The 13464-nt window shown below is 33.9% G+C and overlaps 1 pseudogene; it reads right to left on the reverse strand.

The window, feature by feature from the left end:
• Positions 1-5172: 5172 nt before the first annotated feature.
• On the reverse strand, positions 5173-5831 carry LOC148555388 (uncharacterized; annotated as a pseudogene).
• Between the last annotated feature and the right edge of the window lie 7633 nt (positions 5832-13464).

Here is a 13464-nt window from a genome sequence, read left to right on the forward strand (position 1 = left end):
ACGGGCCAGCATTCTTATTCCTTTTGTTTCCCCGGTTTATAAATCACATTATTGATGATTTGATTTCAAATTTTCGTTATTGGTATATCTATATGAATCATCAACACCTTGATTTTCTTGCTTAAATATGAGTTGTCTGTTGCTTCAAATTGTGAAATTCTTGTTACTTAGAAACCAATCATCCTGCCGCTTACCTTAACTTTCTTTTTACTAACTCACTGATTTTTTTATTTCTAACCTCTTTTTCAATTTAAAACCACTTTTACCTTTCTAACAACCCCCTCTGCTTTTATACTCACTCTTCACTTTTACTTTTTAACTCAAGGCATGTTTATGGTTTTTCCTAAATTAACATGAATTCTATTACTTTTTGGATTGAAATTTCTCATCTCAGCTTTTTATTCCCGAACCAATCCAAAATGCACAATTCTTCAACTCATTTAATTATTCTACTGCTCCTTTGCCACTTTGTGCTTATTTTGTTATTTGTCTACTTGTTTTCCTGTTTTTATTATCTCATAGATTTCTGTTTTTCAGGATGTCTGACACTCAAAAAAAAGGAAAAGAAAAGACAACAACTGGCAAACAAAAAAGAGGAGAATCCTCTATGTCCATCCTGGACATCATGCATGATGACTCCTGGCAGGAGAAACACTTTACCCCGCAGGAGAAGGCTGACCAGCTACTCCCTGCCACTGATCCCACTAAGTTTGCAAACAGATACTGCGAGTTGAAGTATCCAGTGTTTGCAACCTCCAGGAACCTATACCTGGAGTGGACTCTGAAAATTCCAGAAGAACTCCAGCAATACACCTCCGATCAGATCAAACAAAGAGGCTGGTTCTTCCTGGAGAGAAACCTGACAGAGGTCAATGCTTCTTGGGTAAGAGAGTTTTACTGCAATTACTTCAAAACTTCCCTAGATGCAGTGAACCTAAGAGGGAAGTAGATACTAGTCACTAAAGAGGCCATTGAGGATATTCTGAAGCTTCAGCCTAAATCCGATTAGCTCCATGGTTACCAAAAGGCTGAGGAGGACATGCGCTTCATGAGGTTTGACTGGGATGCAGTCAAGGCAAGGATAGCCCTTGACCCGACTGTCCCATGGGTCATGGGTCAGAACACCACCATGCCTAAGGGAATCAAGCGGATATACTTAAAAGATGAGGATCGGCTCTGGCACCAAATCCTGAGCAACTTTGTTATGTCGAGTACTCACGAGATGGAGCTACCTGCCGCTATGATCACCCTCCTCTGGTGTGTGATGGAGGGTAAGGACCTGTACCTGCCACGATTCATCCGGTACTACATGGCCAGGGTCCACGTCAGAGGCACTCTCCCCTATCCATATCTGATTACCCAGCTCGGCCGTCGAGCTGACGTGCCTTGGGAGGATGCTGATGAGAAGCCACCTGCTGCAGAATGCAAGAAGATTATCCCTCACAGCAGGAACTTTCTGATTTTGGGCTACAGACCTCCATTCTTCACTGCCCCTAATGAGACAGCCACACCTTCAGCTGGCCCCTCTTCATCTACTGCTACCCCAGCTACCACCATTGCACCTCCACCTGCCTCAGAGCCAGTTTATCACCTCGTGCACCGCCTATTTCAGTAGCTAGACCAGATGGAGCGCCGCAACCGGCGCCGATATGAGAGATCTGCTGCGATGCTATGAGCACCTAAAGCTGATGATACGATCTGGCGGCGACATCCCCTCCGAGCCTAACACACCATCAGAGCCATCTGAGGAGGAGGTGGATGATCATGAGGCGGAGACCCATCCACAGAGAGAGGCTGAGCAGGCAGGCCTAGAGCAGGCTGCACCACAGCAGGAGGCCCCGCATCAGATTCAGGCTACAGACCCAGAGATTCCTATTCAGTCAGCACCTCCTCTGCAGCAGGCAGACCCTCAGGCCACCACCACAGAGACTCCAGCCACACATCCTTCCAGCGATGACACTCCTTCAAACCCTGCTTGAGTGAGCATCGAGGACGATGCTTTTTATTAAGTATGGGGAGGTCACCATCTCTGGCGTATTTTTCTTGGTGAACTACTAAAGACTCTTTTTATTTTATTTTGTTATTTTTCTGTATTTTGATCTTTATTTTTATTTCTCAGTACTTATACATTGCTCTTTTCATGTATTTTTACTCTATTTCTGCATTTTGCACTTTAGTTTATATTTTAGATAGTTAGTTTAGTTGCAATTCTAACTTATTAGCTATAGAATACGTGGATTAATTAGTATAGTTTACCCTTTTAGCATATGATAAGCTTGGTTTAAATTGAAAATAAAAAGGAAGTACACTACAGACTTTAACATAATAAAAACAATCCACACCTTGTATATATAGCATTACATGTTAGTTAGTTAACAACATTTCATCAAGGAGAAACACTAAAACTTTAAAGCCACCCTAAGGTTTACATTGAGAATAATGGGAACTCTTAATTTTTCACTTGCATGACATATATAACTGAGATATGATTTTTGAGCTAGAGAACACACAGCCTGTGAGTTTTGAGCTTAATTGTATAGTTACATTCAAACCATAATATTTTATTCCTGTGTGTTTCGTCCTTCCTTTTTATTCTGATGTTCTTTACTTTGTTTTAATCTATATGTCCAATTATAGAATATAGATACATACCAAAAAAGTGATTGAGGCCATTGTTTGATTCTAGCTCACTTATCCCAAAATTAGCCTACCTTTTACATCACCCTTGTTAGCCCCCTTGAGCTTTTAATCCCCTCTTGTTCTATAAACCACAATACTAGCCTTAAGCAGAAAAACAAAATAAAAATCCCAAGTTGAATCCTTGGTTAGCTTAAGATAGAAATTGTGTATTGTTTAAGTGTGGGGAACCTTATGGGAACATGGATTATAGAAACAAAGGTAGAAAGTTAAAAAGAATAAAGACATTTCAAAATAAAAGTTTTGGGAAGCATGCTCATGTGAAATCAAAACAATTAAATTACCATGTGTATTAAAAAAATTTATTTAAATAAAGGGGATACAAAAATTCCCCAATTGCAAAATAAAAGGAATCAATGCACATGGGACAAAAGTTAAAGTTAATATATGAGCTTGCAATACAAAGTGAGAAATTTTGGGTAAATAGGTAAAGAAACCTTTGAATTACAAAAATATGTATGTTAGGTGAGATCTTAGACTAATCAAGGATTCACTCATTAGCTCACTTAGCCTTATACATATACCCTTACCTTTACCTTGGCCCCATTACAACCTTAAATACCTCATGATTTTTGTATGTCTATATTCTGTAATTGTTGATTGGTTAGATGAAGAACAAAGTTATAGAAAGTAAGGATAAAAAGAAGAATAGAGTGATTAACCCAATAAACACTGAGTGACTAGAGAGTAAACACAAAATCTAGTGAGGGTTCAATAGCTCATCAACATATATCTTTGCTTAAATTGTTAATTATCTTGCAAGTTTGTACAATATTTTTCTTTCCCATCTCAATTGTAAAAGTGCTTTGACATTATCTAAGGTTTGGCTATGCATATATGATTCCTTGAGAATGTGAATTAATTCAACTACATGTAAGTTTTATATACAAGTGAATGACTATTAGAATTGCATGATTCATTTAGGTAGTGCATTTAGAGTAGATTGCATTGCATGAGATTCCACCACTTTAACTTTAACCTTAATCTTTATCTTGGATTTAGCATGAGGACATGCTATTGTTTAAGTGTGGGGAGGTTGATAAACCCATATTTTATGATATATTTTGTGCCTAATTTAAGTGATTTATTCAATCCTTTACTCACTTATTCATGTTAATTGCATGGTTTTACTTTTCCTTCCTTATTATGTGATATATATGAAATACATGTTTCCTATGCTTTAAAAATAATTATTTTAATTACTCTTTATTACCATTCGATGCCGTGATTTGTGTGTTAAGTAGTTTCAGATATTCTAAAGGCAGGAATGACTTAAAGGATGGAAAGGAAACATACAAAAATGGAAGGAAAGAACAAAATGGAGTTTTTGAAGAAACTGGCAGCGACGCGAACGCGTGGGCGACGCGGCTGCATGCCTGGCGCGAAGAGAGCGCGACGCGAACGCGTGAATGACGCGAACGCGCGCCTTGAGTAGAACGCAGATGACGCGGACGCATAACCGAAGCGAACGCGTGATAAGGAAAACTCCAGATGACGTGACCACGTGACCCACGTGGACGCGTGACAAAGGCCACGCACCAGAAATTACAGAAAACGCTCCCAGCGATTTCTGAAGCCCTTTTTGGCCCAGATCCAAGTACAGAAAGCACATATTAGAGGTTATAAAGTGGGAGAATGCATCCAGTCAACGGAGAGTCTCCAATTATTCACTTTTGATGATTTAGATGTAGTTTTTAGAGAGAGGTTCTCTCCTCTCTCTCTTAGGATTAGGATTTAGGATTTTTCTTACTTTCGTGATTGTCCCTTTTTATCAGGTTCAACATTCCTTTTAATTATTTATTTTCTCAATTTAATTTATGAACTTTTAGATAATTCTCTTAATTAATGTTATTTAAGGTATTCCAGTTTATGATTGCTTTCTTTTATTTATGCCACTGTTACTTCCAATCTGAAGATATTTTTATTCGAGTAGATTTACTTTACCCCTTTTGGTCTTGGTTAAGAAATCAGTAACTCAGGAGTTATCAAACTCAACGTGACCGATAATTGTTATCTCTGCTAATTGAATTGAACTTCAATAATTCCATTCCTTTCTTAGGAATTGACTAGAACCTGAAGATCAGACTAATCAATCAACTTGACCTTCTCCTGCTTTAGTAAAGGCTAACTAAGTGGGATTAAGACTCAATTCTCATCACCATTGATAAGGATAATTAGGACAGGACTTCCAATTTCTCATACCTTACCAAAATTTTATTTTACAGTCATTTAATTATTTTAATTGCAATTTAAATTACTTGCTCCCTACTTTCAAAACCCCAATTTACAATCTTCATAACTAATAATAAGAACATACTTCCCTGCAGTTCCTTGAGAAGACGACCCGAGGTTTAAATACTTCGATTATCAATTTATTTAGGGGTTTGTTACCTGTGACAACCAAAACATTTGTACAAAGGGATTTTCTGTTAGTTTAGAAACTATATCTACAACGCGACTATTTTTATAAATTCTTTACCAGCAAAAATCCTTAACGTCAATTACCTCATTATTATTTGTCACAAGATGAGTAACATTTGGGTCAAAATTAGAGTTTTGGGTTTGATATACCAAATTATCATAATGAAGAGCATAATCATGATTAGGAATATTGTTCATAAAATTGAGTTGACTTTAACTATGGTCAACATTGAAGTCGTTACCATTATCTTGATTATCCTCCTTCAACATGTCAATTCTTTCCTTACAAGCTTCAATTTTAGTGTTCACCAAAGCAATGAGCTCCATCAATTGGTTTCCATCTAAGGTAGTAAAGATTAGATCCATGATAGGATAATTTAGTTGGGGTACCCTCTTTTTCAATTTAAAAATCTAAGCCTCATCCATGATCTTCTTGTTCTTGAAAAATTCTCCTTCATCAAAGATCATGGGGTGTGTTTCATTGTTCTTTTGAATCTCGTACTTTTCAATTATGGATTACACATTTGAAGATTCTTGTGGTCAAGTCAGGGTTAAGAAGAATCATCTCCATAAAGAATTAGACAAATTTTAACTTTATATAACTTTAAAAATGTTAAAATTTTCTTCATGATTTCATATTTTCTTTGCATGAAAGAAATTTTACATTCTCGTTTGTTTTGGATACATTCATAAACTGTTTTTTTACGACTCATCTAAAATTAAGAAAATATATCAAAATATTAAACATGATATCAAATTAAATTACATAATTATATGAAATTTATGAGTAATAATTTCAGTCTTTAATCATCTCAAGTTTTTAATATTCAATGTTGTCACAATTATATTATTAAAAAACTAAATACAGAGAAGAATTATTTTATACCTTATTTTAACCGAATAAAAAAAAACTAAGAAACCATTCATAGCTACAACATGTTTTGTAGATCAACGGAAACAAGAAGGAAAACAAGAAAGAACATAATAGCAAAGAAGATAAACAGCTTACATATAAATTAAAGTTCATGTTAATTTTGAAAATAAAATGAAAATAAAAATATTAACACCTTTAATGGCTGACCTCAGATTGTGCAGAAAAAAAAGTTATTAGAGTAAATATGAAGTGAATTCATGAAAATTAAATATCAACTTATTATATTATTTGATTAAACCCAACTAGCTTCTTTTATATATATATATATATATATATATATATATATTTGTTGGAAATAAGATTTATTTATTTAAAAAAATATTTGGCCATCACTACTTAAAGATTACCGAAAATATTTTATTGGAAAATATATTCATAGAGGAGGTGAATTGTATTATAAATTTATGTACAAAAGATTTATTCCGTTGTACAAAATGTTTTGACAAACTTGGGAAGATTGCATTTTTCTCTCAAATTGGTGATATATATGGAAATGAATTTAGTGCTTGAATTTATAATAAGGACCAAAAATTTTTACAATAAAGAATACAAAGAATACCAAAAATTTTATAATGATAAAAATTTAAAAATATTAAAAATATATATAAAAAGAAAAACAAAAATTCAAGAATAAATCGAATTAATAAGTATCGATTTAGATGGCTTGTGGCCTTCAAGTAAATCGAAGACAATTGATTCGATTTACCGTTCAAAACATATAAAAACGTAAATCGAAGCTACTTGATTTAATTTACATAGATGGAATACTTCTAACTATTGACATCATACTAATTCGAATCTTGTTAATTCGATTTATATGAAGGGTGAGAATGCTTCCAACTTTTGGTATCGAATTAAATCAATTCGATTTGTATATAAATATATATGGAGACATACATATATGTAGTATTTTGATTTTGAGACTTTTACGTAATTTTAGTCTCTCTTTGATTTATTTAAGTATTTTACTCTATTATTCATCAACAGATTATGAAACTATAAACTATTATACACTTTTTTTTGTTTTCTTTTATTTGTCAGAACAAGAATATGTTTAGCAGCAAAAATAATTTTTATACACCTTTCTATGATTAAAAAAATAATTTGTTATTTTTAAATTTTTTATTAATTACTTTTAATATTAACATAAAATATATATAAAATAACCATATACAAAAATAACGTATATATATATCACTTCTTTTTATGTATGCCGCATCACAAATAATAACTTTTGGTTTGTCGCTTCTTGACATGTTATAATGCTATTAGACGAAAAATCTAAGACTGATGAGAAAAACACCCGGACAGATTGTTTCATGATGAAACCTAACTTGGATATCTTCTTATTTCTTGAGAGACTTATGTACCAACCTTTTTGTTTGCGGGTCAAGTGACTCTTGCTGTTCTCAATCGTTGAGAATAATGCATTATTTTATTAATAATTTTATATATATCCTTTCTCTAAACAAACAAGAGCTTATTAATTAGAATATGTCTTGTTTGTTATTTATTACAATGAAACTTCATACTCTCATGCTAGATAATTAATTAGAATATCAACTAACAACAATTAACTTTTTTTTTTGAAATAAAAACCTCAACACAACAAAGTGGAGCATCAATGTTTCAACAGAAAAGTACTAAACAGATAAAATAAATTAATTCTTAATCATCTTCGACAAAAGTCATCAACAACTCAAAAGATCAAATATCATTCTACTCTTTGTAACTCTTAATCGACCTGTTAACTACTCCTACAACACCTGATTCTTTATTCCTGAAAATTCTGTCATTCCTTTTCAACCAAGTGCTCCAAATGATAACAATGAAACTAAACTCACCAATATTCTATTAATTTGACTGCACGATTGACCCCCTAAACCACGTAAACTTACGATCATTCAGCTCTATATCCACCAGTTCGATAAAGCTGTTAACACACTAGCACCTTTTCTTTCTTCCAACTGCACAACCTCATTGAAGACACCCATGTAGCAAAGAGGAACCTGACATATTTTCGATAACTCAAATCTTCCCACAGAGCAAGTTTCTCTTCCTTTGTATGTGTACCATACACCAAGCAAACAGCACAAATAAAATTATTGTTTGTCAATTCCCCTTCTATACACAACCATCTCTCCCCTTTGTAACAATTACTCAACCTAAACATCATAACATCCCACATTATTAATAAACCTCCAGAAGCACCTTCTGATCTCACAAATTCCAAACTCACCGCATCATTACCCCAAAATTGCACTACATCAAACTTAGAAATCACCTTCTTCTTTGTCTCTATCAATCCTAATATATTCACATTATTTTTACTCTTAAATTTTTTATCATTTTCCACTTTCCAACACCCCCTAAACCCCTCGTATTCCACAAACTAAAATCATTTAAAAACTTTATTACACACCTTATTTCGGTTTTTAGGGCGGCACCTTCTTGCTTTCTCTTTCGCTTGCCTTCTTTTTTGTGCCAATACTTCATTCTGAGCTTGGAGAATAGCCATAATGTCCTCATCCTCGTCATATAAAACAGCTCTTAATTCGACAGCCAAATCCCAAGCAGCCATATTTTCAGCTATATCTTTATCCCAACTTCCTCTGTGTTCATCTTGATTAGTTTCACCATCTGCATCCTACTCTGAGTCCTGCAAATCTTCTAAGTTCCTTACAGCCCTTTCATCATCCAACCCAATTTCCTGCACCACTGTATTCTCATCCGCTAAATCTGAATCTTGCACTATATCACCCCTCATCAGACATATGCTAACAAGCTTCTTACCACTCTCGTCCAAACTAGCGTGGATCTCATTAACTACACCTGGTGGAATGTTTTTCTTCGCTGTGTTGTTCGAACAATTCTCCGCACCTCCACCAATCTCTTTTCTGACTTGATTCTACTCGTTGGGTGTATAAGGGGCTTCACGCTCTTCCCTGCCCTCCACGCCATCAAGTTCAGCGTGGACATTATCACCTCTGCCATTAGCAGCTGACTTTCACACTGCTCCCAGATCTGTCTCATCAGCGTTATTTACCGTGGCATCAACCCCGCGAACTCCATGACTAGCCACGCCCCTCTCGTCACCGTTGCCCACAGCAGCTAGCAAGGAGGCCCTTTTAAAACGCACAATGAAGTACTCTCCGTCGCACCACACAACCACTTCGCCGCCACACCCCACTAACATATTGGGCCTTATATGCTTCAATTCATCCCCAACTGAACTTTTGTTCAACACCAGATCAACCCCTTCTTTTTGTTTATCATCGTATTCCCAAGTCTCTGTTCGTTCAGAGATTGCTTCGTTGCTGATTGTTTGAGATCCCATAGATTCTGCACTCATCATAACTGCCGGATACATCAAAGGATTATCCGTTCGCATTTTCAAAAAACCCTCATGCCACTCATCCAAATCCTCAACAGCAAATACCTTTCTATCCTTGTCATGCTCTACTTTTCGTAGCCCATGTGGCATCATTACCACCGCATCCCATCCCACATCCAACGGTTCCCTCTAAATTTCTAGTTCTTCACTTCTATGGTGTTCCAAAACAATTCTCTCTTTCTGGTTCACCTCAATATTCTTTTCTTTGATTTTTTCTTGTTTTCCATCAGGAGACTCCCTGACATCTTCATCGTGTGTAGTGATTTTTCCCTGGACATCAATCCTCCTCCTGTACTTAGTCTCACCCACAAAGATCTCTTTGCTCCTTAATCACATTCCATTCATCTCCTTGATGGCCTTTGGTGCATCTCCTTTTGTAGTATACATGATAAAAACAAACAAATGGATCCGGCCATACTTCTCCTTACGTGCTAAATAGATGTCATTTATTCTTCCTGTTCACTTGAACATATGAAACAATTCATTCTTCGAAATATTGCCAAGTAAATTATCCACAAAAATTGTGAATGATTCACTCTCCAATCAGAGATACGCTTCCCAATTCCAAATCCGTGGATTTTTTCAACATGAGGCTGTCTAACTTTATCCCGCCTTACATTAGACATAGATATATTATAGAGTACCAGGAGTACTTACTCTCATACTTTTATTGAAGCACCATTCTGCCAATCTTTTTCTCTGATTGTGTTATGGACGGGGTTGTGCAGCACGGATGTAGTGACACGTGCTCGAATTTAATACCTATTTGACATTTTGACATTTTAAAATCAAATGAAAAAAAACCTCCAAAACTAAATTAAAAAAATCCAAAATTTAATAAAAAAAATTAAAACCAAACAAAAATAAACATCCAAAATTATTAGATGAAAAAATCTAAAATTTAACCCAAAAAATATCCGAAGTCACTGCAAATGAATATCTAATACCTAACAAAAAAAATCTAAAATTTGAACACAATAAAATTTTTTAATTATAATAAAAAAATGCATCACTTTGAGATATTTATTATATTTAGATTTCGGATGTTTAAATTTTAGAGGCTTCAAATCTTTTTGCGAATATACAATAAGAATAAATAAAAGCAAACTATTAAAAAAATGGGATCATTTCAGATATTTCTTATATCTAGATTTTAGATATTTAAAGTTTAAAAATTTTAAATATTTTTTTCGGATTGTACAATTAAAAGTAAATAAAAGCAAATTATTAAAAAGAAAGATATTATTTCGGATATTTTTTAGATTTTGGATGTTTAAATTTTAGAGAATTTAGATGGTTTTTGGAAATAAACATTAAAAAGTAAATGAAAATAAATAACACTTCAGGATTTTGTCTATTTAAATTTTAGAAGTTTTGGATTTTTTTTTATAATTTTGGTTGTTTTGTTTGGTTAAGTTTTTTGATTTTGAATGTTTTTTTATTAATTTTAAATGTTTTTATAATTTTAAATTTTTTATTAAAATTTAGATATTTTTTTAATGATTTTAATTTTTTTTTCATCATTTTGTTGTAAAATTGGCTAATTTCTTAAAATTTTGGCCGGAGAAAATGTTGGTTACTTATACTTTTTTGTTTAAAAATATGGCCATACTGGCCTCACAATGCATATATTATCGATATCCTAATAGTATCTACCTTTATATATATACCAGTGACGGTGATAGTGATGATGCAGGCACAATCTTTAACTTTCGGGAAGTTATTTAAAAAAAGAAATATAGTTTTGTAACCACGCCAGCAACCAGCAAAGAAAATAACAATTAAAAAAAACTAAGAAGGGTTATTTTTAGAATATACAAAAGAGGAATGTTAGGTGCTAGCAATTTTTGTGTTTTGTAACTATTAATTGGCCATCAATAGTATTTTTAATGGTGTGAGATTACATCTAATGGTGAGAAATCACTTACTTCTATTTTGATGGTTAAGTGCTGGCCAGAAAATACAAAAGTTGCTGGCTCTTAGACTTTTCCTATACAAAAAATTGAATACCAAGTAGAGAGAAGTAGTAACATATATATTATGGGTAATGCTAGGTAGACAAAAAAAAAAAAAAACAGCTAGAACTTGCTTTATTTAGCATTAATTAATTGTCGCAACAATTAATGAATGCTAAATAAGACAAATTATGACTGTTTTTGGCTGATTTTCTTTGGTTACCAAACATTTCCAATATATTATATTGTTAACAATCAACATTTGAGCATTGAAAGTTTGAAACTTAATTAGAGCGAGTTGCATTTTTTATTTGTTGGGTAACATGACAGGCATGTCTAGAAAATAATATGAATGTAAAGTTTAGGTATCTTCTTTATTAGAGGAAATAATTAAGCACATGAACACATTTATATTCTAAAGACAATCAATGTTATTATATATCAAGTAATGCTGGACAACTTATAAAGTAAATGAGAGTTTGTATGTGGACTAATTTTTAGAACTGTGCACTAATCATATTGAAGTCAAGTACGTAGTACAGCATAAACCATATAGAATTACAAGCCCTATAATTTTTTAAAGAGATCATCTTAAATAATTTATTAGTGTAAGATGTCTCTCGCTTTTGAGCTAATTTGAAAGATGGAGTCAGATTTATTCAATCTTAAAATAATATTTGAGTATTATTGTTAGAAATGGGAATAAATATTGTTATAAAGATTTTCAATGACTTAGAAAATTAGAGAAAAGAGAATTGAATGTAGAATTACTTTTTTTTTCTTTTAAAACTTGAATACTAAGACAAATTAAAACTTTGTTTTTGTTATATTTAAGTTAGTAATTATGCAGGAGACAAATATTTTATCTCATAACGAACAAAATAAAACAGAATAGAAAAGAGAAGTTTACACTATGTATTTTGGTTCAATTATCTTATGCAATATAATCTACATTTAGTCTTCATTATAACTATAATAGAAATTTCACTATCTTATTTAAGATTATAAATACCAATTTTCTAAGATTCTTTCTAATCCTATCTAGGAACACACGAGCCTCTAACCCTACAAGAAAAACACTGAGTACTGTCAGATTTACCGTCGAATTTAGCGTTGCAGAGTAGCGGCAGATTTACTGCCAGTAACCACGTCGAATTCATAAGGGTTTTAATTACCGACAAATTCTGTTTTCTGACGGTAAATTAGCTGGTAATTTTTGGAGGGAAAATAAATTAAATTGGCACGTCCTTTACCATCAGGTTTACAGTTGGATTATCTGACGGTAACTCAATTTAGTGAAACGATGCGTTTTGGTGATTAGCAATGGTGTATCGTCGGAATTTTTCGATGGTAAATCTGATGGTAAAGGTGGTGTAAACTCAAATCACAAACCCCTTCACCCTCATTCGAACCCTCACTACCATAACCGTCATTCCTCTCTCTCTCTCTCTCTCTCTCTCTCTCTCTCTCTTGCGTACCAGCCGCCTGCCGCCAAGAACACCACCGTCACCACCCCCTCTCCGTCGCCATCAACCCTACTGCTAACGCCTCCTTCTTCTCATTTTTCCCCTCCCTATCAGCGTCGTCGCAGTCCTTTTGCCCTTCTCAGGCCATAGCCTCTAGCTCCCTGCTCCAGCAGCTCACGACCGCCACCTCTAGCACCGGCAACAACCTGGTATTGTCGTCTTCCTCCCTCCTTCTTCGTTGCTTTCTGCACCCTGAATTCAAAGTTCTTTCTGTGAACTTTTTTTTTTCAAATCCTGTTAGTTAGTTTTAGTTCATTAGATTGGTTTAATTAGTTGAGTTAGTTTAATTTTCTGTTTTAGTGGATTTAAGTAGTTAGGATAGTTTAGATTTATAGATTTTGAATTGTTGTTGAAAATGTCTGGAACTATTCTGAGTTTGCTGATTGAATTAATGGAGAAATTGCTGCTGAGTTTATTTGGTTATTTGTTTGATTGTGTTCATTCACTGTGTTAATTGCTGTTTTGTTGGTTTGCTACTTTGAATTAATTAGACTATTGTCTAATGAATTTATGATCAACGCTACTGACTTGCTGGTT

Source organism: Arachis ipaensis, chromosome B6, assembly GCF_059453495.1.
Source record: "Arachis ipaensis isolate K30076 ecotype BB chromosome B6, ASM5945349v1, whole genome shotgun sequence".
Classification (NCBI taxonomy): Eukaryota; Viridiplantae; Streptophyta; class Magnoliopsida; order Fabales; family Fabaceae; genus Arachis; species Arachis ipaensis.